We start from the raw sequence: 26,751 nt of genomic DNA, 5'->3' as shown, positions 1-26,751 counted from the left end.
GTTTGTGTGGCATTTCCAGTGTTGCATTTCCAATCTGACCAGCAGGGGTCACCAGTGTGGCCTTCCGAATGCGTTGAAACAGTTAATCAATTTGCAAAGCAATCAGTTGAAAGCTTTGAAAAGCTTTGTTTCTCCCAACACTACCCTTTTGTGATTGGTAAACCTTACAATCATTCTGCTGACCCAAGATTTGAAGTTGTGAACTGGGAAAGTGGCAATGGTTTGACCACCACCCAGCTCCAAACAAAAAGTCTTCTGTTTTTGAACAAAGGCATTTAGCTCTGCTGTGAGCAGAGCATCCAAAAATACCAATAACTCGCAAACGTTCCCCTCCACGGAAATCTTTAGTAAAAGGCGAAAGATTTATGCGTGAATGAAGAGAAACTCGAGCTGTAACCATGAGACGTTGGGACAATGTGCTATCACACACATGCCACCATGCTCAGCAAGGGTAATGTCTGGTGCAGGCTCCTCCCACCCAGCTTTTTGTCTTTTTTCGTTAAAAACAATAATATAGCCATTTCCATTAGAGGATGGAGCAAATGTAATAAGAATCTGCCCCATCACCAGATGACCGGCAAACCCTGTCTAAGAGGATGTCCCTGAATCCAGTAGTACGTGGAAGACCAGTGTCTAGAATTCGCTTGATATTTTAATGGAACTTTCTGGAGGCTAAATGAACAAACCCTTCATCTCCTTGGATTGCAGGTGGGTTCCTCCACAGGAGAGGGAGAGGCATACAATGCCGTACCGCTCAGGGACACTGCTTTGACGACCGGTCCTCGTTAGTATAGTGGACAGTATCTCCGCCTGTCACGCGGACGACCGGGGTTCGATTCCCCGACGTCGATTCCCCGACGGGGAGGCTTCTTCTTTACCACGGACAAACACCTTGTATGAGCTCGTGCTCTGCCGTGGAAACTGCTGATAATGCCAACCCTGCCGTTCAAGACTCACCTGAGGGTGGTAAGCTAATTCTATTTGAAAGGTTTTACTTTCAAGATAGCATTTGCATTGGTTTGTAAAAGTTTGGTTTATGCATGTTTGACCTAAGTTTGTGTGGCATTTCCACTATTGCATTTCCAATCTGACCAGCAGGGTTCACCAGTGTGGCCATCCGAATGCGTTGAAACATTAGAGGATGGAGCAAATGTAATAAGAATCTGCCCCATCACCAGATGACTGGCAAACCCTGTCTAAGAGCATGTCCCTGAATCCAGTAGTACGTGGAAGACCAGTGTCTAGAATTCGCATGAGATTTTTAGGAACTTTCTGGAGGCTAAATGAACAAACCCTTCATCTCCTTGGATTGCAGGTAGATTCCTCCACAGGAAGGCTTCTTCTTTACCACGGACAAACACCTTGTATGAGCTCATGCTCTGCCGTGGAAACTGCTGATAAAGCCAACCCTGCCGTTCAAGACTCACCTGAGGGTGGTAAGCTAATTCTATTTGAAAGGTTTTACTTTCAAGATAGCATTTGCATTGGTTTGTAAAAGGTTGGTTTATGCATGTTTGACCTAAGTTTGTGTGGCATTTCCACTGTTGCATTTCCAATCTGACCAGCAGGGTTCACCAGTGTGGCCATCCGAATGCGTTGAAACATTAGAGGATGGAGCAAATGTAATAAGAATCTGCCCCATCACCAGATGACCTGCAAACCCTGTCTAAGAGGATGTCCCTGAATCCAGTAGTACGTGGAAGACCAGTGTCTGGAATTCGCATGAGATTTTTAAGAACTTTCTGGAGGCTAAATGAACAAACCCTTCATCTCCTTGGATTGCAGGTGGATTCCTCCACAGGAATGCTTCTTCTTTACCACGGACAAACACCTTGTATGAGCTCATGCTCTGCCGTGGAAACTGCTGATAAAGCCAACCCTGCCGTTCAAGACTCACCTGAGGGTGGTAAGCTAATTCTATTTGAAAGGTTTTACTTTCAAGATAGCATTTGCATTGGTTTGTAAAAGGTTGGTTTATGCATGTTTGACCTAAGTTTGTGTGGCATTTCCAGTGTTGCATTTCCAATCTGACCAGCAGGGGTCACCAGTGTGGCCTTCCGAATGCGTTGAAACAGTTAATCAATTTGCAAAGCAATCAGTTGAAAGCTTTGAAAAGCTTTGTTTCTCCCAACACTACCCTTTTGTGATTGGTAAACCTTACAATCATGCTGCTGACCCAAGATTTGAAGTTGTGAACTGGGAAAGTGGCAATGGTTTGACCACCACCCAGCTCCAAACAAAACGTCTTCTGTTTTTGAACAAAGGCATTTAGCTCTGCTGTGAGCAGAGCATCCAAAAATACCAATAACTCGCAAACGTTCCCCTCCACGGAAATCTTTAGTAAAAGGCGAAAGATTTATGCGTGAATGAAGAGAAACTCGAGCTGTAACCATGAGACGTTGGGACAATGTGCTATCACACACATGCCACCATGCTCAGCAAGGGTAATGTCTGGTGCAGGCTCCTCCCACCCAGCTTTTTGTCTTTTTTTGTTAAAAACAATAATATAGCCATTTCCATTAGAGGATGGAGCAAATGTAATAAGAATCTGCCCCATCACCAGATGACCGGCAAACCCTGTCTAAGAGGATGTCCCTGAATTCAGTAGTACGTGGAAGACCAGTGTCTAGAATTCTCATGAGGTTTTTAGGAACTTTCTGGAGGCTAAATGAACAAACCCTTCATCTCCTTGGATTGCAGGTGGATTCCTCCACAGGAGAGGGAGAGCTCCTCTTCCTGCCCCCCTTGGCCAAAATGAAAGGCTTAAATAACAATAACTCCCATAAAGCATGTCCAGTCTTAATTGACTCCTCAACGGCTGAGCATACAATGCCGTACCGCTCAGGGACACTGCTGTGACGACCGGTCCTCGTTAGTATAGTGGACAGTATCTCCGCCTGTCACGCGGAAGACCGGGGTTCGATTCCCCGACGGGGAGGCTTCTTCTTTACCACGGACAAACACCTTGTATGAGCTCATGCTCTGCTGTGGAGACTGCTGATAAAGCCAAACCCGCCGTTCAAGACTCACCTGAGGGTGGTAAGCTAATTCTATTTGAAAGGTTTTACTTTCAAGATAGCATTTGCATTGGTTTGTAAAAGGTTGGTTTATGCATGTTTGACCTGAGTTTGTGTGGCATTTCCAGTGTTGCGTTTCCAATCTGACCAGCAGGGTTCACCAGTGTGGTCTTCCAAATGCGTTGAAACAGTTAATCAATTTGCAAAGCAATCAGTTGAAAGCTTTGAAAAGCTTTGTTTCTCCCAACACTACCCTTTTGTGATTGGTAAACCTTACAATCATTCTGCTGACCCAAGATTTGAAGTTGTGAACTGGGAAAGTGGCAATGGTTTGACCACCACCCAGCTCCAAACAAAAAGTCTTCTGTTTTTGAACAAAGGCGTTTAGCTCTGCTGTGAGCAGAGCATCCAAAAATACCAATAACTCGCAAACGTTCCCCTCCACGGAAATCTTTAGTAAAAGGCGAAAGATTTATGCGTGAATGAAGAGAAACTCGAGCTGTAACCATGAGACGTTGGGACAATGTGCTATCACACACATGCCACCATGCTCAGCAAGGGTAATGTCTGGTGCAGGCTCCTCCCACCCAGCTTTTTGTCTTTTTTTGTTAAAAACAATAATATAGCCATTTCCATTAGAGGATGGAGCAAATGTAATAAGAATCTGCCCCATCACCAGATGACCGGCAAACCCTGTCTAAGAGGATGTCCCTGAATCCAGTAGTACGTGGAAGACCAGTGTCTAGAATTCTCATGAGGTTTTTAGGAACTTTCTGGAGGCTAAATGAACAAACCCTTCATCTCCTTGGATTGCAGGTGGGTTCCTCCACAGGAGAGGGAGAGGCATACAATGCCGTACCGCTCAGGGACACTGCTTTGACGACCGGTCCTCGTTAGTATAGTGGACAGTATCTGCCTGTCACGCGGACGACCGGGGTTCGATTCCCCGACGGGGAGGCTTCTTCTTTACCACGGACAAACACCTTGTATGAGCTCGTGCTCTGCCGTGGAAACTGCTGATAAAGCCAACCCTGCCGTTCAAGACTCACCTGAGGGTGGTAAGCTAATTCTATTTGAAAGGTTTTACTTTCAAGATAGCATTTGCATTGGTTTGTAAAAGTTTGGTTTATGCATGTTTGACCTAAGTTTGTGTGGCATTTCCACTATTGCATTTCCAATCTGACCAGCAGGGTTCACCAGTGTGGCCATCCGAATGCGTTGAAACATTAGAGGATGGAGCAAATGTAATAAGAATCTGCCCCATCACCAGATGACTGGCAAACCCTGTCTAAGAGGATGTCCCTGAATCCAGTAGTACGTGGAAGACCAGTGTCTGGAATTCGCATGAGATTTTTAGGAACTTTCTGGAGGCTAAATGAACAAACCCTTCATCTCCTTGGATTGCAGGTAGATTCCTCCACAGGAAGGCTTCTTCTTTACCACGGACAAACACCTTGTATGAGCTCATGCTCTGCCGTGGAAACTGCTGATAAAGCCAACCCTGCCGTTCAAGACTCACCTGAGGGTGGTAAGCTAATTCTATTTGAAAGGTTTTACTTTCAAGATAGCATTTGCATTGGTTTGTAAAAGGTTGGTTTATGCATGTTTGACCTAAGTTTGTGTGGCATTTCCACTGTTGCATTTCCAATCTGACCAGCAGGGTTCACCAGTGTGGCCATCCGAATGCGTTGAAACATTAGAGGATGGAGCAAATGTAATAAGAATCTGCCCCATCACCAGATGACCTGCAAACCCTGTCTAAGAGGATGTCCCTGAATCCAGTAGTACGTGGAAGACCAGTGTCTGGAATTCGCATGAGATTTTTAAGAACTTTCTGGAGGCTAAATGAACAAACCCTTCATCTCCTTGGATTGCAGGTGGATTCCTCCACAGGAATGCTTCTTCTTTACCACGGACAAACACCTTGTATGAGCTCATGCTCTGCCGTGGAAACTGCTGATAAAGCCAACCCTGCCGTTCAAGACTCACCTGAGGGTGGTAAGCTAATTCTATTTGAAAGGTTTTACTTTCAAGATAGCATTTGCATTGGTTTGTAAAAGGTTGGTTTATGCATGTTTGACCTAAGTTTGTGTGGCATTTCCAGTGTTGCATTTCCAATCTGACCAGCAGGGGTCACCAGTGTGGCCTTCCGAATGCGTTGAAACAGTTAATCAATTTGCAAAGCAATCAGTTGAAAGCTTTGAAAAGCTTTGTTTCTCCCAACACTACCCTTTTGTGATTGGTAAACCTTACAATCATGCTGCTGACCCAAGATTTGAAGTTGTGAACTGGGAAAGTGGCAATGGTTTGACCACCACCCAGCTCCAAACAAAACGTCTTCTGTTTTTGAACAAAGGCATTTAGCTCTGCTGTGAGCAGAGCATCCAAAAATACCAATAACTCGCAAACGTTCCCCTCCACGGAAATCTTTAGTAAAAGGCGAAAGATTTATGCGTGAATGAAGAGAAACTCGAGCTGTAACCATGAGACGTTGGGACAATGTGCTATCACACACATGCCACCATGCTCAGCAAGGGTAATGTCTGGTGCAGGCTCCTCCCACCCAGCTTTTTGTCTTTTTTTGTTAAAAACAATAATATAGCCATTTCCATTAGAGGATGGAGCAAATGTAATAAGAATCTGCCCCATCACCAGATGACCGGCAAACCCTGTCTAAGAGGATGTCCCTGAATTCAGTAGTACGTGGAAGACCAGTGTCTAGAATTCTCATGAGGTTTTTAGGAACTTTCTGGAGGCTAAATGAACAAACCCTTCATCTCCTTGGATTGCAGGTGGATTCCTCCACAGGAGAGGGAGAGCTCCTCTTCCTGCCCCCCTTGGCCAAAATGAAAGGCTTAAATAACAATAACTCCCATAAAGCATGTCCAGTCTTAATTGACTCCTCAACGGCTGAGCATACAATGCCGTACCGCTCAGGGACACTGCTGTGACGACCGGTCCTCGTTAGTATAGTGGACAGTATCTCCGCCTGTCACGCGGAAGACCGGGGTTCGATTCCCCGACGGGGAGGCTTCTTCTTTACCACGGACAAACACCTTGTATGAGCTCATGCTCTGCTGTGGAGACTGCTGATAAAGCCAAACCCGCCGTTCAAGACTCACCTGAGGGTGGTAAGCTAATTCTATTTGAAAGGTTTTACTTTCAAGATAGCATTTGCATTGGTTTGTAAAAGGTTGGTTTATGCATGTTTGACCTGAGTTTGTGTGGCATTTCCAGTGTTGCGTTTCCAATCTGACCAGCAGGGTTCACCAGTGTGGTCTTCCAAATGCGTTGAAACAGTTAATCAATTTGCAAAGCAATCAGTTGAAAGCTTTGAAAAGCTTTGTTTCTCCCAACACTACCCTTTTGTGATTGGTAAACCTTACAATCATTCTGCTGACCCAAGATTTGAAGTTGTGAACTGGGAAAGTGGCAATGGTTTGACCACCACCCAGCTCCAAACAAAAAGTCTTCTGTTTTTGAACAAAGGCGTTTAGCTCTGCTGTGAGCAGAGCATCCAAAAATACCAATAACTCGCAAACGTTCCCCTCCACGGAAATCTTTAGTAAAAGGCGAAAGATTTATGCGTGAATGAAGAGAAACTCGAGCTGTAACCATGAGACGTTGGGACAATGTGCTATCACACACATGCCACCATGCTCAGCAAGGGTAATGTCTGGTGCAGGCTCCTCCCACCCAGCTTTTTGTCTTTTTTTGTTAAAAACAATAATATAGCCATTTCCATTAGAGGATGGAGCAAATGTAATAAGAATCTGCCCCATCACCAGATGACCGGCAAACCCTGTCTAAGAGGATGTCCCTGAATCCAGTAGTACGTGGAAGACCAGTGTCTAGAATTCTCATGAGGTTTTTAGGAACTTTCTGGAGGCTAAATGAACAAACCCTTCATCTCCTTGGATTGCAGGTGGGTTCCTCCACAGGAGAGGGAGAGGCATACAATGCCGTACCGCTCAGGGACACTGCTTTGACGACCGGTCCTCGTTAGTATAGTGGACAGTATCTGCCTGTCACGCGGACGACCGGGGTTCGATTCCCCGACGGGGAGGCTTCTTCTTTACCACGGACAAACACCTTGTATGAGCTCGTGCTCTGCCGTGGAAACTGCTGATAAAGCCAACCCTGCCGTTCAAGACTCACCTGAGGGTGGTAAGCTAATTCTATTTGAAAGGTTTTACTTTCAAGATAGCATTTGCATTGGTTTGTAAAAGTTTGGTTTATGCATGTTTGACCTAAGTTTGTGTGGCATTTCCACTATTGCATTTCCAATCTGACCAGCAGGGTTCACCAGTGTGGCCATCCGAATGCGTTGAAACATTAGAGGATGGAGCAAATGTAATAAGAATCTGCCCCATCACCAGATGACTGGCAAACCCTGTCTAAGAGGATGTCCCTGAATCCAGTAGTACGTGGAAGACCAGTGTCTGGAATTCGCATGAGATTTTTAGGAACTTTCTGGAGGCTAAATGAACAAACCCTTCATCTCCTTGGATTGCAGGTAGATTCCTCCACAGGAAGGCTTCTTCTTTACCATGGACAAACACCTTGTATGAGCTCATGCTCTGCCGTGGAAACTGCTGATAAAGCCAACCCTGCCGTTCAAGACTCACCTGAGGGTGGTAAGCTAATTCTATTTGAAAGGTTTTACTTTCAAGATAGCATTTGCATTGGTTTGTAAAAGGTTGGTTTATGCATGTTTGACCTAAGTTTGTGTGGCATTTCCACTGTTGCATTTCCAATCTGACCAGCAGGGTTCACCAGTGTGGCCATCCGAATGCGTTGAAACATTAGAGGATGGAGCAAATGTAATAAGAATCTGCCCCATCACCAGATGACCTGCAAACCCTGTCTAAGAGGATGTCCCTGAATCCAGTAGTACGTGGAAGACCAGTGTCTGGAATTCGCATGAGATTTTTAAGAACTTTCTGGAGGCTAAATGAACAAACCCTTCATCTCCTTGGATTGCAGGTAGATTCCTCCACAGGAATGCTTCTTCTTTACCACGGACAAACACCTTGTATGAGCCCATGCTCTGCCGTGGAAACTGCTGATAAAGCCAACCCTGCCGTTCAAGACTCACCTGAGGGTGGTAAGCTAATTCTATTTGAAAGGTTTTACTTTCAAGATAGCATTTGCATTGGTTTGTAAAAGGTTGGTTTATGCATGTTTGACCTAAGTTTGTGTGGCATTTCCAGTGTTGCATTTCCAATCTGACCAGCAGGGGTCACCAGTGTGGCCTTCCGAATGCGTTGAAACAGTTAATCAATTTGCAAAGCAATCAGTTGAAAGCTTTGAAAAGCTTTATTTCTCCCAACACTACCCTTTTGTGATTGGTAAACCTTACAATCATTCTGCTGACCCAAGATTTGAAGTTGTGAACTGGGAAAGTGGCAATGGTTTGACCACCACCCAGCTCCAAACAAAAAGTCTTCTGTTTTTGAACAAAGGCATTTAGCTCTGCTGTGAGCAGAGCATCCAAAAAAAAACAATAACTCTCAAACGTTCCCCTCCACGGAAATCTTTAGTAAAAGGCGAAAGATTTATGCGTGAATGAAGAGAAACTCGAGCTGTAACCATGAGACGTTGGGACAATGTGCTATCACACTCATGCCACCATGCTCAGCAAGGGTAATGTCTGGTGCAGGCTCCTCCCACCCAGCTTTTTGTCTTTTTTTGTTAAAAACAATAATATAGCCATTTCCATTAGAGGATGGAGCAAATGTAATAAGAATCTGCCCCATCACCAGATGACCGGCAAACCCTGTCTAAGAGGATGTCCCTGAATCCAGTAGTACGTGGAAGACCAGTGTCTAGAATTCGCTTGATATTTTAATGGAACTTTCTGGAGGCTAAATGAACAAACCCTTCATCTCCTTGGATTGCAGGTGGGTTCCTCCACAGGAGAGGGAGAGGCATACAATGCCGTACCGCTCAGGGACACTGCTTTGACGACCGGTCCTCGTTAGTATAGTGGACAGTATCTCCGCCTGTCACGCGGACGACCGGGGTTCGATTCCCCGACGTCGATTCCCCGACGGGGAGGCTTCTTCTTTACCACGGACAAACACCTTGTATGAGCTCGTGCTCTGCCGTGGAAACTGCTGATGAAGCCAACCCTGCCGTTCATGACTCACCTGAGGGTGGTAAGCTAATTCTATTTGAAAGGTTTTACTTTCAAGATAGCATTTGCATTGGTTTGTAAAAGTTTGGTTTATGCATGTTTGACCTAAGTTTGTGTGGCATTTCCACTGTTGCATTTCCAATCTGACCAGCAGGGTTCACCAGTGTGGCCATCCGAATGCGTTGAAACATTAGAGGATGGAGCAAATGTAATAAGAATCTGCCCCATCACCAGATGACCTGCAAACCCTGTCTAAGAGGATGTCCCTGAATCCAGTAGTACGTGGAAGACCAGTGTCTGGAATTCGCATGAGATTTTTAAGAACTTTCTGGAGGCTAAATGAACAAACCCTTCATCTCCTTCGATTGCAGGTAGATTCCTCCACAGGAATGCTTCTTCTTTACCACGGACAAACACCTTGTATGAGCTCATGCTCTGCCGTGGAAACTGCTGATAAAGCCAACCCTGCCGTTCAAGACTCACCTGAGGGTGGTAAGCTAATTCTATTTGAAAGGTTTTACTTTCAAGATAGCATTTGCATTGGTTTGTAAAAGGTTGGTTTATGCATGTTTGACCTGAGTTTGTGTGGCATTTCCAGTGTTGCATTTCCAATCTGACCAGCAGGGGTCACCAGTGTGGCCTTCCGAATGCGTTGAAACAGTTAATCAATTTGCAAAGCAATCAGTTGAAAGCTTTGAAAAGCTTTGTTTCTCCCAACACTACCCTTTTGTGATTGGTAAACCTTACAATCATTCTGCTGACCCAAGATTTGAAGTTGTGAACTGGGAAAGTGGCAATGGTTTGACCACCACCCAGCTCCAAACAAAAAGTCTTCTGTTTTTGAACAAAGGCATTTAGCTCTGCTGTGAGCAGAGCATCCAAAAATACCAATAACTCGCAAACGTTCCCCTCCACGGAAATCTTTAGTAAAAGGCGAAAGATTTATGCGTGAATGAAGAGAAACTCGAGCTGTAACCATGAGACGTTGGGACAATGTGCTATCACACACATGCCACCATGCTCAGCAAGGGTAATGTCTGGTGCAGGCTCCTCCCACCCAGCTTTTTGTCTTTTTTCGTTAAAAACAATAATATAGCCATTTCCATTAGAGGATGGAGCAAATGTAATAAGAATCTGCCCCATCACCAGATGACCGGCAAACCCTGTCTAAGAGGATGTCCCTGAATCCAGTAGTACGTGGAAGACCAGTGTCTAGAATTCGCTTGATATTTTAATGGAACTTTCTGGAGGCTAAATGAACAAACCCTTCATCTCCTTGGATTGCAGGTGGGTTCCTCCACAGGAGAGGGAGAGGCATACAATGCCGTACCGCTCAGGGACACTGCTTTGACGACCGGTCCTCGTTAGTATAGTGGACAGTATCTCCGCCTGTCACGCGGACGACCGGGGTTCGATTCCCCGACGTCGATTCCCCGACGGGGAGGCTTCTTCTTTACCACGGACAAACACCTTGTATGAGCTCGTGCTCTGCCGTGGAAACTGCTGATAATGCCAACCCTGCCGTTCAAGACTCACCTGAGGGTGGTAAGCTAATTCTATTTGAAAGGTTTTACTTTCAAGATAGCATTTGCATTGGTTTGTAAAAGTTTGGTTTATGCATGTTTGACCTAAGTTTGTGTGGCATTTCCACTATTGCATTTCCAATCTGACCAGCAGGGTTCACCAGTGTGGCCATCCGAATGCGTTGAAACATTAGAGGATGGAGCAAATGTAATAAGAATCTGCCCCATCACCAGATGACTGGCAAACCCTGTCTAAGAGCATGTCCCTGAATCCAGTAGTACGTGGAAGACCAGTGTCTAGAATTCGCATGAGATTTTTAGGAACTTTCTGGAGGCTAAATGAACAAACCCTTCATCTCCTTGGATTGCAGGTAGATTCCTCCACAGGAAGGCTTCTTCTTTACCACGGACAAACACCTTGTATGAGCTCATGCTCTGCCGTGGAAACTGCTGATAAAGCCAACCCTGCCGTTCAAGACTCACCTGAGGGTGGTAAGCTAATTCTATTTGAAAGGTTTTACTTTCAAGATAGCATTTGCATTGGTTTGTAAAAGGTTGGTTTATGCATGTTTGACCTAAGTTTGTGTGGCATTTCCACTGTTGCATTTCCAATCTGACCAGCAGGGTTCACCAGTGTGGCCATCCGAATGCGTTGAAACATTAGAGGATGGAGCAAATGTAATAAGAATCTGCCCCATCACCAGATGACCTGCAAACCCTGTCTAAGAGGATGTCCCTGAATCCAGTAGTACGTGGAAGACCAGTGTCTGGAATTCGCATGAGATTTTTAAGAACTTTCTGGAGGCTAAATGAACAAACCCTTCATCTCCTTGGATTGCAGGTGGATTCCTCCACAGGAATGCTTCTTCTTTACCACGGACAAACACCTTGTATGAGCTCATGCTCTGCCGTGAAACCTGCTGATAAAGCCAACCCTGCCGTTCAAGACTCACCTGAGGGTGGTAAGCTAATTCTATTTGAAAGGTTTTACTTTCAAGATAGCATTTGCATTGGTTTGTAAAAGGTTGGTTTATGCATGTTTGACCTAAGTTTGTGTGGCATTTCCAGTGTTGCATTTCCAATCTGACCAGCAGGGGTCACCAGTGTGGCCTTCCGAATGCGTTGAAACAGTTAATCAATTTGCAAAGCAATCAGTTGAAAGCTTTGAAAAGCTTTGTTTCTCCCAACACTACCCTTTTGTGATTGGTAAACCTTACAATCATGCTGCTGACCCAAGATTTGAAGTTGTGAACTGGGAAAGTGGCAATGGTTTGACCACCACCCAGCTCCAAACAAAAAGTCTTCTGTTTTTGAACAAAGGCATTTAGCTCTGCTGTGAGCAGAGCATCCAAAAATACCAATAACTCGCAAACGTTCCCCTCCACGGAAATCTTTAGTAAAAGGCGAAAGATTTATGCGTGAATGAAGAGAAACTCGAGCTGTAACCATGAGACGTTGGGACAATGTGCTATCACACACATGCCACCATGCTCAGCAAGGGTAATGTCTGGTGCAGGCTCCTCCCACCCAGCTTTTTGTCTTTTTTTGTTAAAAACAATAATATAGCCATTTCCATTAGAGGATGGAGCAAATGTAATAAGAATCTGCCCCATCACCAGATGACCGGCAAACCCTGTCTAAGAGGATGTCCCTGAATTCAGTAGTACGTGGAAGACCAGTGTCTAGAATTCTCATGAGGTTTTTAGGAACTTTCTGGAGGCTAAATGAACAAACCCTTCATCTCCTTGGATTGCAGGTGGATTCCTCCACAGGAGAGGGAGAGCTCCTCTTCCTGCCCCCCTTGGCCAAAATGAAAGGCTTAAATAACAATAACTCCCATAAAGCATGTCCAGTCTTAATTGACTCCTCAACGGCTGAGCATACAATGCCGTACCGCTCAGGGACACTGCTGTGACGACCGGTCCTCGTTAGTATAGTGGACAGTATCTCCGCCTGTCACGCGGAAGACCGGGGTTCGATTCCCCGACGGGGAGGCTTCTTCTTTACCACGGACAAACACCTTGTATGAGCTCATGCTCTGCTGTGGAGACTGCTGATAAAGCCAAACCCGCCGTTCAAGACTCACCTGAGGGTGGTAAGCTAATTCTATTTGAAAGGTTTTACTTTCAAGATAGCATTTGCATTGGTTTGTAAAAGGTTGGTTTATGCATGTTTGACCTGAGTTTGTGTGGCATTTCCAGTGTTGCGTTTCCAATCTGACCAGCAGGGTTCACCAGTGTGGTCTTCCAAATGCGTTGAAACAGTTAATCAATTTGCAAAGCAATCAGTTGAAAGCTTTGAAAAGCTTTGTTTCTCCCAACACTACCCTTTTGTGATTGGTAAACCTTACAATCATTCTGCTGACCCAAGATTTGAAGTTGTGAACTGGGAAAGTGGCAATGGTTTGACCACCACCCAGCTCCAAACAAAAAGTCTTCTGTTTTTGAACAAAGGCGTTTAGCTCTGCTGTGAGCAGAGCATCCAAAAATACCAATAACTCGCAAACGTTCCCCTCCACGGAAATCTTTAGTAAAAGGCGAAAGATTTATGCGTGAATGAAGAGAAACTCGAGCTGTAACCATGAGACGTTGGGACAATGTGCTATCACACACATGCCACCATGCTCAGCAAGGGTAATGTCTGGTGCAGGCTCCTCCCACCCAGCTTTTTGTCTTTTTTTGTTAAAAACAATAATATAGCCATTTCCATTAGAGGATGGAGCAAATGTAATAAGAATCTGCCCCATCACCAGATGACCGGCAAACCCTGTCTAAGAGGATGTCCCTGAATCCAGTAGTACGTGGAAGACCAGTGTCTAGAATTCTCATGAGGTTTTTAGGAACTTTCTGGAGGCTAAATGAACAAACCCTTCATCTCCTTGGATTGCAGGTGGGTTCCTCCACAGGAGAGGGAGAGGCATACAATGCCGTACCGCTCAGGGACACTGCTTTGACGACCGGTCCTCGTTAGTATAGTGGACAGTATCTGCCTGTCACGCGGACGACCGGGGTTCGATTCCCCGACGGGGAGGCTTCTTCTTTACCACGGACAAACACCTTGTATGAGCTCGTGCTCTGCCGTGGAAACTGCTGATAAAGCCAACCCTGCCGTTCAAGACTCACCTGAGGGTGGTAAGCTAATTCTATTTGAAAGGTTTTACTTTCAAGATAGCATTTGCATTGGTTTGTAAAAGTTTGGTTTATGCATGTTTGACCTAAGTTTGTGTGGCATTTCCACTATTGCATTTCCAATCTGACCAGCAGGGTTCACCAGTGTGGCCATCCGAATGCGTTGAAACATTAGAGGATGGAGCAAATGTAATAAGAATCTGCCCCATCACCAGATGACTGGCAAACCCTGTCTAAGAGGATGTCCCTGAATCCAGTAGTACGTGGAAGACCAGTGTCTGGAATTCGCATGAGATTTTTAGGAACTTTCTGGAGGCTAAATGAACAAACCCTTCATCTCCTTGGATTGCAGGTAGATTCCTCCACAGGAAGGCTTCTTCTTTACCATGGACAAACACCTTGTATGAGCTCATGCTCTGCCGTGGAAACTGCTGATAAAGCCAACCCTGCCGTTCAAGACTCACCTGAGGGTGGTAAGCTAATTCTATTTGAAAGGTTTTACTTTCAAGATAGCATTTGCATTGGTTTGTAAAAGGTTGGTTTATGCATGTTTGACCTAAGTTTGTGTGGCATTTCCACTGTTGCATTTCCAATCTGACCAGCAGGGTTCACCAGTGTGGCCATCCGAATGTGTTGAAACATTAGAGGATGGAGCAAATGTAATAAGAATCTGCCCCATCACCAGATGACCTGCAAACCCTGTCTAAGAGGATGTCCCTGAATCCAGTAGTACGTGGAAGACCAGTGTCTGGAATTCGCATGAGATTTTTAAGAACTTTCTGGAGGCTAAATGAACAAACCCTTCATCTCCTTGGATTGCAGGTAGATTCCTCCACAGGAATGCTTCTTCTTTACCACGGACAAACACCTTGTATGAGCCCATGCTCTGCCGTGGAAACTGCTGATAAAGCCAACCCTGCCGTTCAAGACTCACCTGAGGGTGGTAAGCTAATTCTATTTGAAAGGTTTTACTTTCAAGATAGCATTTGCATTGGTTTGTAAAAGGTTGGTTTATGCATGTTTGACCTAAGTTTGTGTGGCATTTTCAGTGTTGCATTTCCAATCTGACCAGCAGGGGTCACCAGTGTGGCCTTCCGAATGCGTTGAAACAGTTAATCAATTTGCAAAGCAATCAGTTGAAAGCTTTGAAAAGCTTTATTTCTCCCAACACTACCCTTTTGTGATTGGTAAACCTTACAATCATTCTGCTGACCCAAGATTTGAAGTTGTGAACTGGGAAAGTGGCAATGGTTTGACCACCACCCAGCTCCAAACAAAAAGTCTTCTGTTTTTGAACAAAGGCATTTAGCTCTGCTGTGAGCAGAGCATCCAAAAAAAAACAATAACTCTCAAACGTTCCCCTCCACGGAAATCTTTAGTAAAAGGCGAAAGATTTATGCGTGAATGAAGAGAAACTCGAGCTGTAACCATGAGACGTTGGGACAATGTGCTATCACACTCATGCCACCATGCTCAGCAAGGGTAATGTCTGGTGCAGGCTCCTCCCACCCAGCTTTTTGTCTTTTTTTGTTAAAAACAATAATATAGCCATTTCCATTAGAGGATGGAGCAAATGTAATAAGAATCTGCCCCATCACCAGATGACCGGCAAACCCTGTCTAAGAGGATGTCCCTGAATCCAGTAGTACGTGGAAGACCAGTGTCTAGAATTCGCTTGATATTTTAATGGAACTTTCTGGAGGCTAAATGAACAAACCCTTCATCTCCTTGGATTGCAGGTGGGTTCCTCCACAGGAGAGGGAGAGGCATACAATGCCGTACCGCTCAGGGACACTGCTTTGACGACCGGTCCTCGTTAGTATAGTGGACAGTATCTCCGCCTGTCACGCGGACGACCGGTGTTCGATTCCCCGACGTCGATTCCCCGACGGGGAGGCTTCTTCTTTACCACGGACAAACACCTTGTATGAGCTCATGCTCTGCCGTGGAAACTGCTGATAAAGCCAACCCTGCCGTTCAAGACTCACCTGAGGGTGGTAAGCTAATTCTATTTGAAAGGTTTTACTTTCAAGATAGCATTTGCATTGGTTTGTAATAGGTTGGTTTATGCATGTTTGACCTAAGTTTGTGTGGCATTTCCACTATTGCATTTCCAATCTGACCAGCAGGGTTCACCAGTGTGGCCATCCGAATGCGTTGAAACATTAGAGGATGGAGCAAATGTAATAAGAATCTGCCCCATCACCAGATGACCGGCAAACCCTGTCTAAGAGGATGTCCCTGAATCCAGTAGTACGTGGAAGGCCAGTGTCTAGAATTCGCTTGATATTTTAATGGAACTTTCTGGAGGCTAAATGAAAAAACCCTTCATCTCCTTGGATTGCAGGTGGATTCCTCCACAGGAGAGGGAGAGGCACACAAAGCCGTACCGCTCAGGGACACTGCTTTGACGACCGGTCCTCGTTAGTATAGTGGACAGTATCTCCGCCTGTCACGCGGAAGACCGGGGTTCGATTTCCCCGATGGGGAGGCTTCTTCTTTACCACGGACAAACACCTTGTATGAGCTCGTGCTCTGCCGTGGAAACTGCTGATAAAGCCAACCCTGCCGTTCAAGACTCACCTGAGGGTGGTAAGCTAATTCTATTTGAAAGGTTTTACTTTCAAGATAGCATTTGCATTGGTTTGTAAAAGTTTGGTTTATGCATGTTTGACCTAAGTTTGTGTGGCATTTCCACTATTGCATTTCCAATCTGACCAGCAGGGTTCACCAGTGTGGCCATCCGAATGCGTTGAAACATTAGAGGATGGAGCAAATGTAATAAGAATCTGCCCCATCACCAGATGACTGGCAAACCCTGTCTAAGAGGATGTCCCTGAATCCAGTAGTACGTGGAAGACCAGTGTCTAGAATTCGCATGAGATTTTTAGGAACTTTCTGGAGGCTAAATGAACAAACCCTTCATATCCTTGGATTGCAGGTGGATTCCTCCACAGGAGAGGGAGAGCTCCTCTTCCTGCCCCTCTTGGCCAAAATGAAAGGCTTAAATAACAATAACTCCCATAAAGCATGTCCAGTATTAATTGACTTCTCAACGGCTGAGCATACAATGCCGTACCGCTCAGGGACACTGCTGTGACGACCGGTCCTCGTTAGTATAGCGGATAGTATCTCTGCCTGTCACGCGGAAGACCGGGGTTCGATTCCCCGACGGGGAGGCTTCTTCTTTACCACGGACAAACACCTTGTATGAGCTCATGCTCTGCCGTGGAAACTGCTGATAAAGCCAACCCTGCCGTTCAAGTCTCACCTGAGGGTGGTAAGCTAATTCTATTTGAAAGGTTTTACTTTCAAGATAGCATTTGCATTGGTTTGTAAAAGGTTGGTTTATGCATGTTTGACCTAAGTTTGTGTGGCATTTCCACTGTTGCATTTCCAATCTGACCAGCAGGGTTCACCAGTGTGGCCATCCGAATGCGTTGAAACATTAGAGGATGGAGCAAATGTAATAAGAATCTGCCCCATCACCAGATGACCTGCAAACCCTGTCTAAGAGGATGTCCCTGAATCCAGTAGTACGTGGAACACCAGTGTCTGGAATTCGCATGAGATTTTTAAGAACTTTCTGGAGGCTAAATGAACAAACCCTTCATCTCCTTGGATTGCAGGTAGATTCCTCCACAGGAATGCTTCTTCTTTACCACGGACAAACACCTTGTATGAGCTCGTGCTCTGCCGTGGAAACTGCTGATAAAGCCAACCCTGCCGTTCAAGACTCACCTGAGGGTGGTAAGCTAATTCTATTTGAAAGGTTTTACTTTCAAGATAGCATTTGCATTGGTTTGTAAAAGTTTGGTTTATGCATGTTTGACCTAAGTTTGTGTGGCATTTCCACTATTGCATTTCCAATCTGACCAGCAGGGGTCACCAGTGTGGCCATCCGAATGCGTTGAAACATTAGAGGATGGAGCAAATGTAATAAGAATCTGCCCGATCACCAGATGACCGGCACACCCTGTCTAAGAGGATGTCCCTGAATCCAGTAGTACGTGGAAGACCAGTGTCTGGAATTCGCATGAGATTTTTAGGAACTTTCTGGAGGCTAAATGAACAAACCCTTCATATCCTTGGATTGCAGGTAGATTCCTCCACAGGAGAGGGAGAGCTCCTCTTCCTGCCCCTCTTGGCCAAAATGAAAGGCTTAGATAACAATAACTCCCATAAAGCATGTCCAGTATTAATTGACTTCTCAACGGCTGAGCATACAATGCCGTATCGCTCAGGGACACTGCTGTGACGACCGGTCCTCGTTAGTATAGTGGACAGTATCTCCGCCTGTCACGCGGAAGACCGGGGTTCGATTCCCCGACGGGGAGGCTTCTTCTTTACCACGGACAAACACCTTGTATGAGCTCATGCTCTGCCGTGAAAACTGCTGATAAAGCCAACCCTGCCGTTCAAGTCTCACCTGAGGGTGGTAAGCTAATTCTATTTGAAAGGTTTTACTTTCAAGATAGCATTTGCATTGGTTTGTAAAAGGTTGGTTTATGCATGTTTGACCTGAGTTTGTGTGGCATTTCCAGTGTTGCATTTCCAATCTGACCAGCAGGGGTCACCAGTGTGGCCTTCCGAATGCGTTGAAACAGTTAATCAATTTGCAAAGCAATCAGTTGAAAGCTTTGAAAAGCTTTGTTTCTCCCAACACTACCCTTTTGTGTTTCGTAAACCTTACAATCATTCTGCTGACCCAAGATTTGAAGTTGTGAACTGGGAAAGTGGTAATGGTTTGACCAAAACCCAGCTCCAAACAAAAAGTATTCTGTTTTTGAACAAAGGCATTTAGCTCTACTGTGAGCAGAGCATCCAAAAATACCAATAACTCGCAAACGTTCCCCTCCACGGAAATCTTTAGTAAAAGGCGAAAGATTTATGCGTGAATGAAGAGAAACTCGAGCTGTAACCATGAGACGTTGGGACAATGTGCTATCACACACATGCCACCATGCTCAGCAAGGGTAATGTCTGGTGCAGGCTCCTCCCACCCAGCTTTTTGTCTTTTTTTGTTAAAAACAATAATATAGCCATTTCCATTAGAGGATGGAGCAAATGTAATAAGAATCTGCCCCATCACCAGATGACCGGCAAACCCTGTCTAAGAGGATGTCCCTGAATCCAGTAGTACGTGGAAGACCAGTGTCTAGAATTCGCTTGATATTTTAATGGAACTTTCTGGAGGCTAAATGAACAAACCCTTCATCTCCTTGGATTGCAGGTGGATTCCTCCACAGGAGAGGGAGAGGCATACAATGCCGTACCGCTCAGGGACACTGCTTTGACGACCGGTCCTCGTTAGTATAGTTAGTAAACCCTGTCTAAGAGGATGTCCCTGAATCCAGTAGTATGTGGAAGACCAGTGTCTAGAATTCGCATGAGGTTTTTAGGAACTTTCTGGAGGCTAAATGAACAAACCCTTTATCTCCTTGGATTGCAGGTGGATTCCTCCACAGGAGAGGGAAAGCTCCTCTTCCTGCCCCCCTTGGCCAAAATGAAAGGCTTAAATAACAATAACTCCCATAAAGCATGTCCAGTATTAATTGACTTCTCAACGGCTGAGCATACAATGCCGTACCGCTCAGGGACACTGCTGTGACGACCGGTCCTCGTTAGTATAGTGGACAGTATCTCCGCCTGTCACGCGGAAGACCGGGGTTCGATTCCCCGACGGGGAGGCTTCTTCTTTACCACGGACAAACACCTTGTATGAGCTCGTGCTCTGCCGTGGAAACTGCTGATAAAGCCAACCCTGCCGTTCAAGACTCACCTGAGGGTGGTAAGCTAATTCTATTTGAAAGGTTTTACTTTCAAGATAGCATTTGCATTGGTTTGTAATAGGTTGGTTTATGCATGTTTGACCTAAGTTTGTGTGGCATTTCCACTATTGCATTTCCAATCTGACCAGCAGGGTTCACCAGTGTGGCCATCCGAATGCGTTGAAACATTAGAGGATGGAGCAAATGTAATAAGAATCTGCCCCATCACCAGATGACCGGCAAACCCTGTCTAAGAGGATGTCCCTGAATCCAGTAGTACGTGGAAGACCAGTGTCTAGAATTCGCTTGATATTTTAATGGAACTTTCTGGAGGCTAAATGAAAAAACCCTTCATCTCCTTGGATTGCAGGTGGATTCCTCCACAGGAGAGGGAGAGGCACACAAAGCCGTACCGCTCAGGGACACTGCTTTGACGACCGGTCCTCGTTAGTATAGTGGACAGTATCTCTGCCTGTCACGCGGAAGACCGGGGTTCGATTCCCCGATGGGGAGGCTTCTTCTTTACCACGGACAAACACCTTGTATGAGCTCGTGCTCTGCCGTGGAAACTGCTGATAAAGCCAACCCTGCCGTTCAAGACTCACCTGAGGGTGGTAAGCTAATTCTATTTGAAAGGTTTTACTTTCAAGATAGCATTTGCATTGGTTTGTAAAAGTTTGGTTTATGCATGTTTGACCTAAGTTTGTGTGGCATTTCCACTATTGCATTTCCAATCTGACCAACAGGGTTCACCAGTGTGGCCATCCGAATGCGTTGAAACATTAGAGGATGGAGCAAATGTAATAAGAATCTGCCCCATCACCAGATGACTGGCAAACCCTGTCTAAGAGGATGTCCCTGAATCCAGTAGTACGTGGAAGACCAGTGTCTGGAATTCGCATGAGATTTTTAGGAACTTTCTGGAGGCTAAATGAACAAACCCTTCATATCCTTGGATTGCAGGTAGATTCCTCCACAGGAAGGCTTCTTCTTTACCATGGACAAACACCTTGTATGAGCTCATGCTCTGCCGTGGAAACTACTGATAAAGCCAACCCTGCCGTTCAAGACTCACCTGAGGGTGGTAAGCTAATTCTATTTGAAAGGTTTTACTTTCAAGATAGCATTTGCATTGGTTTGTAAAAGGTTGGTTTATGCATGTTTGACCTAAGTTTGTGTGGCATTTCCACTGTTGCATTTCCAATCTGACCAGCAGGGTTCACCAGTGTGGCCATCCGAATGCGTTGAAACATTAGAGGATGGAGCAAATGTAATAAGAATCTGCCCCATCACCAGATGACCTGCAAACCCTGTCTAAGAGGATGTCCCTGAATCCAGTAGTACGTGGAAGACCAGTGTCTGGAATTCGCATGAGATTTTTAAGAACTTTCTGGAGGCTAAATGAACAAACCCTTCATCTCCTTGGATTGCAGGTAGATTCCTCCACAGGAATGCTTCTTCTTTACCACGTACAAACACCTTGGGTGAGCTCGTGCTCTGTCGTGGAAACTGCTGATAAAGCCAACCCTGCCGTTCAAGACTCACCTGAGGGTGGTAAGCTAATTCTATTTGAAAGGTTTTACGTTCAAGATAGCATTTGCATTGGTTTGTAAAAGTTTGGTTTATGCATGTTTGACCTAAGTTTGTGTGGCATTTCCACTATTGCATTTCCAATCTGACCAGCAGGGGTCACCAGTGTGGCCATCCGAATGCGTTGAAACATTAGAGGATGGAGCAAATGTAATAAGAATCTGCCCGATCACCAGATGACCGGCACACCCTGTCTAAGAGGATGTCCCTGAATCCAGTAGTACGTGGAAGACCAGTGTCTGGAATTCGCATGAGATTTTTAGGAACTTTCTGGAGGCTAAATGAACAAACCCTTCATATCCTTGGATTGCAGGTAGATTCCTCCACAGGAGAGGGAGAGCTCCTCTTCCTGCCCCTCTTGGCCAAAATGAAAGGCTTAGATAACAATAACTCCCATAAAGCATGTCCAGTATTAATTGACTTCTCAACGGCTGAGCATACAATGCCGTACCGCTCAGGGACACTGCTGTGACGACCGGTCCTCGTTAGTATAGTGGACAGTATCTCCGCCTGTCACGCGGAAGACCGGGGTTCGATTCCCCGACGGGGAGGCTTCTTCTTTACCACGGACAAACACCTTGTATGAGCTCATGCTCTGCCGTGGAAACTGCTGATAAAGCCAACCCTGCCGTTCAAGTCTCACCTGAGGGTGGTAAGCTAATTCTATTTGAAAGGTTTTACTTTCAAGATAGCATTTGCATTGGTTTGTAAAAGGTTGGTTTATGCATGTTTGACCTGAGTTTGTTTGGCATTTCCAGTGTTGCATTTCCAATCTGACCAGCAGGGGTCACCAGTGTGGCCTTCCGAATGCGTTGAAACAGTTAATCAATTTGCAAAGCAATCAGTTGAAAGCTTTGAAAAGCTTTGTTTCTCCCAACACTACCCTTTTGTGTTTCGTAAACCTTACAATCATTCTGCTGACCCAAGATTTGAAGTTGTGAACTGGGAAAGTGGCAATGGTTTGACCAAAACCCAGCTCCAAACAAAAAGTCTTCTGTTTTTGAACAAAGGCATTTAGCTCTACTGTGAGCAGAGCATCCAAAAATACCAATAACTCGCAAACGTTCCCCTCCACGGAAATCTTTAGTAAAAGGCGAAAGATTTATGCGTGAATGAAGAGAAACTCGAGCTGTAACCATGAGACGTTGGGACAATGTGCTATCACACACATGCCACCATGCTCAGCAAGGGTAATGTCTGGTGCAGGCTCCTCCCACCCAGCTTTTTGTCTTTTTTTGTTAAAAACAATAATATAGCCATTTCCATTAGAGGATGGAGCAAATGTAATAAGAATCTGCCCCATCACCAGATGACCGGCAAACCCTGTCTAAGAGGATGTCCCTGAATCCAGTAGTACGTGGAAGACCAGTGTCTAGAATTCGCTTGATATTTTAATGGAACTTTCTGGAGGCTAAATGAACAAACCCTTCATCTCCTTGGATTGCAGGTGGATTCCTCCACAGGAGAGGGAGAGGCATACAATGCCGTACCGCTCAGGGACACTGCTTTGACGACCGGTCCTCGTTAGTATAGTTAGTAAACCCTGTCTAAGAGGATGTCCCTGAATCCAGTAGTATGTGGAAGACCAGTGTCTAGAATTCGCATGAGGTTTTTAGGAACTTTCTGGAGGCTAAATGAACAAACCCTTTATCTCCTTGGATTGCAGGTGGATTCCTCCACAGGAGAGGGAAAGCTCCTCTTCCTGCCCCCCTTGGCCAAAATGAAAGGCTTAAATAACAATAACTCCCATAAAGCATGTCCAGTATTAATTGACTTCTCAACGGCTGAGCATACAATGCCGTACCGCTCAGGGACACTGCTGTGACGACCGGTCCTCGTTAGTATAGTGGACAGTATCTCCGCCTGTCACGCGGAAGACCGGGGTTCGATTCCCCGACGGGGAGGCTTCTTCTTTACCACGGACAAACACCTTGTATGAGCTCGTGCTCTGCCGTGGAAACTGCTGATAAAGCCAACCCTGCCGTTCAAGACTCACCTGAGGGTGGTAAGCTAATTCTATTTGAAAGGTTTTACTTTCAAGATAGCATTTGCATTGGTTTGTAATAGGTTGGTTTATGCATGTTTGACCTAAGTTTGTGTGGCATTTCCACTATTGCATTTCCAATCTGACCAGCAGGGTTCACCAGTGTGGCCATCCGAATGCGTTGAAACATTAGAGGATGGAGCAAATGTAATAAGAATCTGCCCCATCACCAGATGACCGGCAAACCCTGTCTAAGAGGATGTCCCTGAATCCAGTAGTACGTGGAAGACCAGTGTCTAGAATTCGCTTGATATTTTAATGGAACTTTCTGGAGGCTAAATGAAAAAACCCTTCATCTCCTTGGATTGCAGGTGGATTCCTCCACAGGAGAGGGAGGGGCACACAAAGCCGTACCGCTCAGGGACACTGCTTTGACGACCGGTCCTCGTTAGTATAGTGGACAGTATCTCCGCCTGTCACGCGGAAGACCGGGGTTCGATTCCCCGATGGGGAGGCTTCTTCTTTACCACGGACAAACACCTTGTATGAGCTCGTGCTCTGCCGTGGAAACTGCTGATAAAGCCAACCCTGCTGTTCAAGACTCACCTGAGGGTGGTAAGCTAATTCTATTTGAAAGGTTTTACTTTCAAGATAGCATTTGCATTGGTTTGTAAAAGGTTGGTTTATGCATGTTTGACCTAAGTTTGTGTGGCATTTCCACTATTGCATTTCCAATCTGACCAGCAGGGTTCACCAGTGTGGCCATCCGAATGCGTTGAAACATTAGAGGATGGAGCAAATGTAATAAGAATCTGCCCCATCACCAGATGACTGGCAAACCCTGTCTAAGAGGATGTCCCTGAATCCAGTAGTACGTGGAAGACCAGTGTCTGGAATTCGCATGAGATTTTTAGGAACTTTCTGGAGGCTAAATGAACAAACCCTTCATATCCTTGGATTGCAGGTAGATTCCTCCACAGGAAGGCTTCTTCTTTACCATGGACAAACACCTTGTATGAGCTCATGCTCTGCCGTGGAAACTACTGATAAAGCCAACCCTGCCGTTCAAGACTCACCTGAGGGTGGTAAGCTAATTCTATTTGAAAGGTTTTACGTTCAAGATAGCATTTGCATTGGTTTGTAAAAGTTTGGTTTATGCATGTTTGACCTAAGTTTGTGTGGCATTTCCACTATTGCATTTCCAATCTGACCAGCAGGGGTCACCAGTGTGGCCATCCGAATGCGTTGAAACATTAGAGGATGGAGCAAATGTAATAAGAATCTGCCCGATCACCAGATGACCGGCACACCCTGTCTAAGAGGATGTCCCTGAATCCAGTAGTACGTGGAAGACCAGTGTCTGGAATTCGCATGAGATTTTTAGGAACTTTCTGGAGGCTAAATGAACAAACCCTTCATATCCTTGGATTGCAGGTAGATTCCTCCACAGGAGAGGGAGAGCTCCTCTTCCTGCCCCTCTTGGCCAAAATGAAAGGCTTAGATAACAATAACTCCCATAAAGCATGTCCAGTATTAATTGACTTCTCAACGGCTGAGCATACAATGCCGTACCGCTCAGGGACACTGCTGTGACGACCGGTCCTCGTTAGTATAGTGGACAGTATCTCCGCCTGTCACACGGAAGACCGGGGTTCGATTCCCCGACGGGGAGGCTTCTTCTTTACCACGGACAAACACCTTGTATGAGCTCATGCTCTGCCGTGGAAACTGCTGATAAAGCCAACCCTGCCGTTCAAGTCTCACCTGAGGGTGGTAAGCTAATTCTATTTGAAAGGTTTTACTTTCAAGATAGCATTTGCATTGGTTTGTAAAAGGTTGGTTTATGCATGTTTGACCTGAGTTTGTGTGGCATTTCCAGTGTTGCATTTCCAATCTGACCAGCAGGGGTCACCAGTGTGGCCTTCCGAATGCGTTGAAACAGTTAATCAATTTGCAAAGCAATCAGTTGAAAGCTTTGAAAAGCTTTGTTTCTCCCAACACTACCCTTTTGTGTTTCGTAAACCTTACAATCATTCTGCTGACCCAAGATTTGAAGTTGTGAACTGGGAAAGTGGCAATGGTTTGACCAAAACCCAGCTCCAAACAAAAAGTCTTCTGTTTTTGAACAAAGGCATTTAGCTCTACTGTGAGCAGAGCATCCAAAAATACCAATAACTCGCAAACGTTCCCCTCCACGGAAATCTTTAGTAAAAGGCGAAAGATTTATGCGTGAATGAAGAGAAACTCGAGCTGTAACCATGAGACGTTGGGACAATGTGCTATCACACACATGCCACCATGCTCAGCAAGGGTAATGTCTGGTGCAGGCTCCTCCCACCCAGCTTTTTGTCTTTTTTTGTTAAAAACAATAATATAGCCATTTCCATTAGAGGATGGAGCAAATGTAATAAGAATCTGCCCCATCACCAGATGACCGGCAAACCCTGTCTAAGAGGATGTCCCTGAATCCAGTAGTACGTGGAAGACCAGTGTCTAGAATTCGCTTGATATTTTAATGGAACTTTCTGGAGGCTAAATGAACAAACCCTTCATCTCCTTGGATTGCAGGTGGATTCCTCCACAGGAGAGGGAGAGGCATACAATGCCGTACCGCTCAGGGACACTGCTTTGACGACCGGTCCTCGTTAGTATAGTTAGTAAACCCTGTCTAAGAGGATGTCCCTGAATCCAGTAGTATGTGGAAGACCAGTGTCTAGAATTCGCATGAGGTTTTTAGGAACTTTCTGGAGGCTAAATGAACAAACCCTTTATCTCCTTGGATTGCAGGTGGATTCCTCCACAGGAGAGGGAAAGCTCCTCTTCCTGCCCCCCTTGGCCAAAATGAAAGGCTTAAATAACAATAACTCCCATAAAGCATGTCCAGTATTAATTGACTTCTCAACGGCTGAGCATACAATGCCGTACCGCTCAGGGACACTGCTGTGACGACCGGTCCTCGTTAGTATAGTGGACAGTATCTCCGCCTGTCACGCGGAAGACCGGGGTTCGATTCCCCGACGGGGAGGCATCTTCTTTACCACGGACAAACACCTTGTATGAGCTCGTGCTCTGCCGTGGAAACTGCTGATAAAGCCAACCCTGCCGTTCAAGACTCACCTGAGGGTGGTAAGCTAATTCTATTTGAAAGGTTTTACTTTCAAGATAGCATTTGCATTGGTTTGTAATAGGTTGGTTTATGCATGTTTGACCTAAGTTTGTGTGGCATTTCCACTATTGCATTTCCAATCTGACCAGCAGGGTTCACCAGTGTGGCCATCCGAATGCGTTGAAACATTAGAGGATGGAGCAAATGTAATAAGAATCTGCCCCATCACCAGATGACCGGCAAACCCTGTCTAAGAGGATGTCCCTGAATCCAGTAGTACGTGGAAGACCAGTGTCTAGAATTCGCTTGATATTTTAATGGAACTTTCTGGAGGCTAAATGAAAAAACCCTTCATCTCCTTGGATTGCAGGTGGATTCCTCCACAGGAGAGGGAGGGGCACACAAAGCCGTACCGCTCAGGGACACTGCTTTGACGACCGGTCCTCGTTAGTATAGTGGACAGTATCTCCGCCTGTCACGCGGAAGACCGGGG

The 26,751-nt window shown here is 45.5% G+C and overlaps 21 non-coding genes across 21 annotated transcripts; 8 read left to right on the top strand and 13 right to left on the bottom strand.

Annotated features, from left to right (window-relative positions):
• Window positions 1-277: 277 nt before the first annotated feature.
• On the bottom strand, window positions 278-393 carry LOC148974578 (U5 spliceosomal RNA). The gene has a single exon (XR_016146326.1). It is a non-coding gene; the product is annotated as a U5 spliceosomal RNA (small nuclear RNA).
• A 1,877-nt stretch (window positions 394-2,270) lies between these two features.
• LOC148974577 (U5 spliceosomal RNA) lies at window positions 2,271-2,386 on the bottom strand. The gene has a single exon (XR_016146325.1). It is a non-coding gene; the product is annotated as a U5 spliceosomal RNA (small nuclear RNA).
• A 480-nt stretch (window positions 2,387-2,866) lies between these two features.
• Window positions 2,867-2,938, top strand: trnad-guc (transfer RNA aspartic acid (anticodon GUC)). Its single transcript has one exon. It is a non-coding gene; the product is annotated as a tRNA-Asp (tRNA).
• A 465-nt stretch (window positions 2,939-3,403) lies between these two features.
• On the bottom strand, window positions 3,404-3,519 carry LOC148974575 (U5 spliceosomal RNA). Its single transcript, XR_016146324.1, has one exon. It is a non-coding gene; the product is annotated as a U5 spliceosomal RNA (small nuclear RNA).
• A 1,860-nt stretch (window positions 3,520-5,379) lies between these two features.
• On the bottom strand, window positions 5,380-5,495 carry LOC148974574 (U5 spliceosomal RNA). Its single transcript, XR_016146323.1, has one exon. It is a non-coding gene; the product is annotated as a U5 spliceosomal RNA (small nuclear RNA).
• A 480-nt stretch (window positions 5,496-5,975) lies between these two features.
• On the top strand, window positions 5,976-6,047 carry trnad-guc (transfer RNA aspartic acid (anticodon GUC)). Its single transcript has one exon. It is a non-coding gene; the product is annotated as a tRNA-Asp (tRNA).
• A 465-nt stretch (window positions 6,048-6,512) lies between these two features.
• On the bottom strand, window positions 6,513-6,628 carry LOC148974572 (U5 spliceosomal RNA). Its single transcript, XR_016146322.1, has one exon. It is a non-coding gene; the product is annotated as a U5 spliceosomal RNA (small nuclear RNA).
• A 1,860-nt stretch (window positions 6,629-8,488) lies between these two features.
• LOC148974571 (U5 spliceosomal RNA) lies at window positions 8,489-8,605 on the bottom strand. The gene has a single exon (XR_016146315.1). It is a non-coding gene; the product is annotated as a U5 spliceosomal RNA (small nuclear RNA).
• Window positions 8,606-10,012: 1,407 nt separating this feature from the next.
• On the bottom strand, window positions 10,013-10,128 carry LOC148974570 (U5 spliceosomal RNA). Its single transcript, XR_016146321.1, has one exon. It is a non-coding gene; the product is annotated as a U5 spliceosomal RNA (small nuclear RNA).
• A 1,877-nt stretch (window positions 10,129-12,005) lies between these two features.
• Window positions 12,006-12,121, bottom strand: LOC148974569 (U5 spliceosomal RNA). The gene has a single exon (XR_016146320.1). It is a non-coding gene; the product is annotated as a U5 spliceosomal RNA (small nuclear RNA).
• Window positions 12,122-12,601: 480 nt separating this feature from the next.
• On the top strand, window positions 12,602-12,673 carry trnad-guc (transfer RNA aspartic acid (anticodon GUC)). The gene has a single exon. It is a non-coding gene; the product is annotated as a tRNA-Asp (tRNA).
• Window positions 12,674-13,138: 465 nt separating this feature from the next.
• Window positions 13,139-13,254, bottom strand: LOC148974567 (U5 spliceosomal RNA). The gene has a single exon (XR_016146319.1). It is a non-coding gene; the product is annotated as a U5 spliceosomal RNA (small nuclear RNA).
• A 1,860-nt stretch (window positions 13,255-15,114) lies between these two features.
• LOC148974566 (U5 spliceosomal RNA) lies at window positions 15,115-15,231 on the bottom strand. The gene has a single exon (XR_016146314.1). It is a non-coding gene; the product is annotated as a U5 spliceosomal RNA (small nuclear RNA).
• A 2,841-nt stretch (window positions 15,232-18,072) lies between these two features.
• Window positions 18,073-18,144, top strand: trnad-guc (transfer RNA aspartic acid (anticodon GUC)). The gene has a single exon. It is a non-coding gene; the product is annotated as a tRNA-Asp (tRNA).
• A 465-nt stretch (window positions 18,145-18,609) lies between these two features.
• Window positions 18,610-18,725, bottom strand: LOC148974564 (U5 spliceosomal RNA). The gene has a single exon (XR_016146201.1). It is a non-coding gene; the product is annotated as a U5 spliceosomal RNA (small nuclear RNA).
• Window positions 18,726-19,425: 700 nt separating this feature from the next.
• On the top strand, window positions 19,426-19,497 carry trnad-guc (transfer RNA aspartic acid (anticodon GUC)). Its single transcript has one exon. It is a non-coding gene; the product is annotated as a tRNA-Asp (tRNA).
• Window positions 19,498-21,647: 2,150 nt separating this feature from the next.
• On the top strand, window positions 21,648-21,719 carry trnad-guc (transfer RNA aspartic acid (anticodon GUC)). Its single transcript has one exon. It is a non-coding gene; the product is annotated as a tRNA-Asp (tRNA).
• A 465-nt stretch (window positions 21,720-22,184) lies between these two features.
• LOC148974561 (U5 spliceosomal RNA) lies at window positions 22,185-22,300 on the bottom strand. Its single transcript, XR_016146200.1, has one exon. It is a non-coding gene; the product is annotated as a U5 spliceosomal RNA (small nuclear RNA).
• A 700-nt stretch (window positions 22,301-23,000) lies between these two features.
• On the top strand, window positions 23,001-23,072 carry trnad-guc (transfer RNA aspartic acid (anticodon GUC)). The gene has a single exon. It is a non-coding gene; the product is annotated as a tRNA-Asp (tRNA).
• A 2,217-nt stretch (window positions 23,073-25,289) lies between these two features.
• Window positions 25,290-25,405, bottom strand: LOC148974559 (U5 spliceosomal RNA). Its single transcript, XR_016146199.1, has one exon. It is a non-coding gene; the product is annotated as a U5 spliceosomal RNA (small nuclear RNA).
• A 700-nt stretch (window positions 25,406-26,105) lies between these two features.
• trnad-guc (transfer RNA aspartic acid (anticodon GUC)) lies at window positions 26,106-26,177 on the top strand. The gene has a single exon. It is a non-coding gene; the product is annotated as a tRNA-Asp (tRNA).
• The last annotated feature ends 574 nt before the right edge of the window (window positions 26,178-26,751 follow it).

Source organism: Pimephales promelas, chromosome 13 (genome assembly GCF_988280905.1).
Source record: "Pimephales promelas chromosome 13, fPimPro1.hap1.1, whole genome shotgun sequence".
NCBI lineage: Eukaryota > Metazoa > Chordata > Actinopteri > Cypriniformes > Leuciscidae > Pimephales > Pimephales promelas.
The sequence above is the reverse complement of the archived record's forward strand: the minus strand, read 5'-3'. Positions and strand labels throughout refer to the sequence as shown.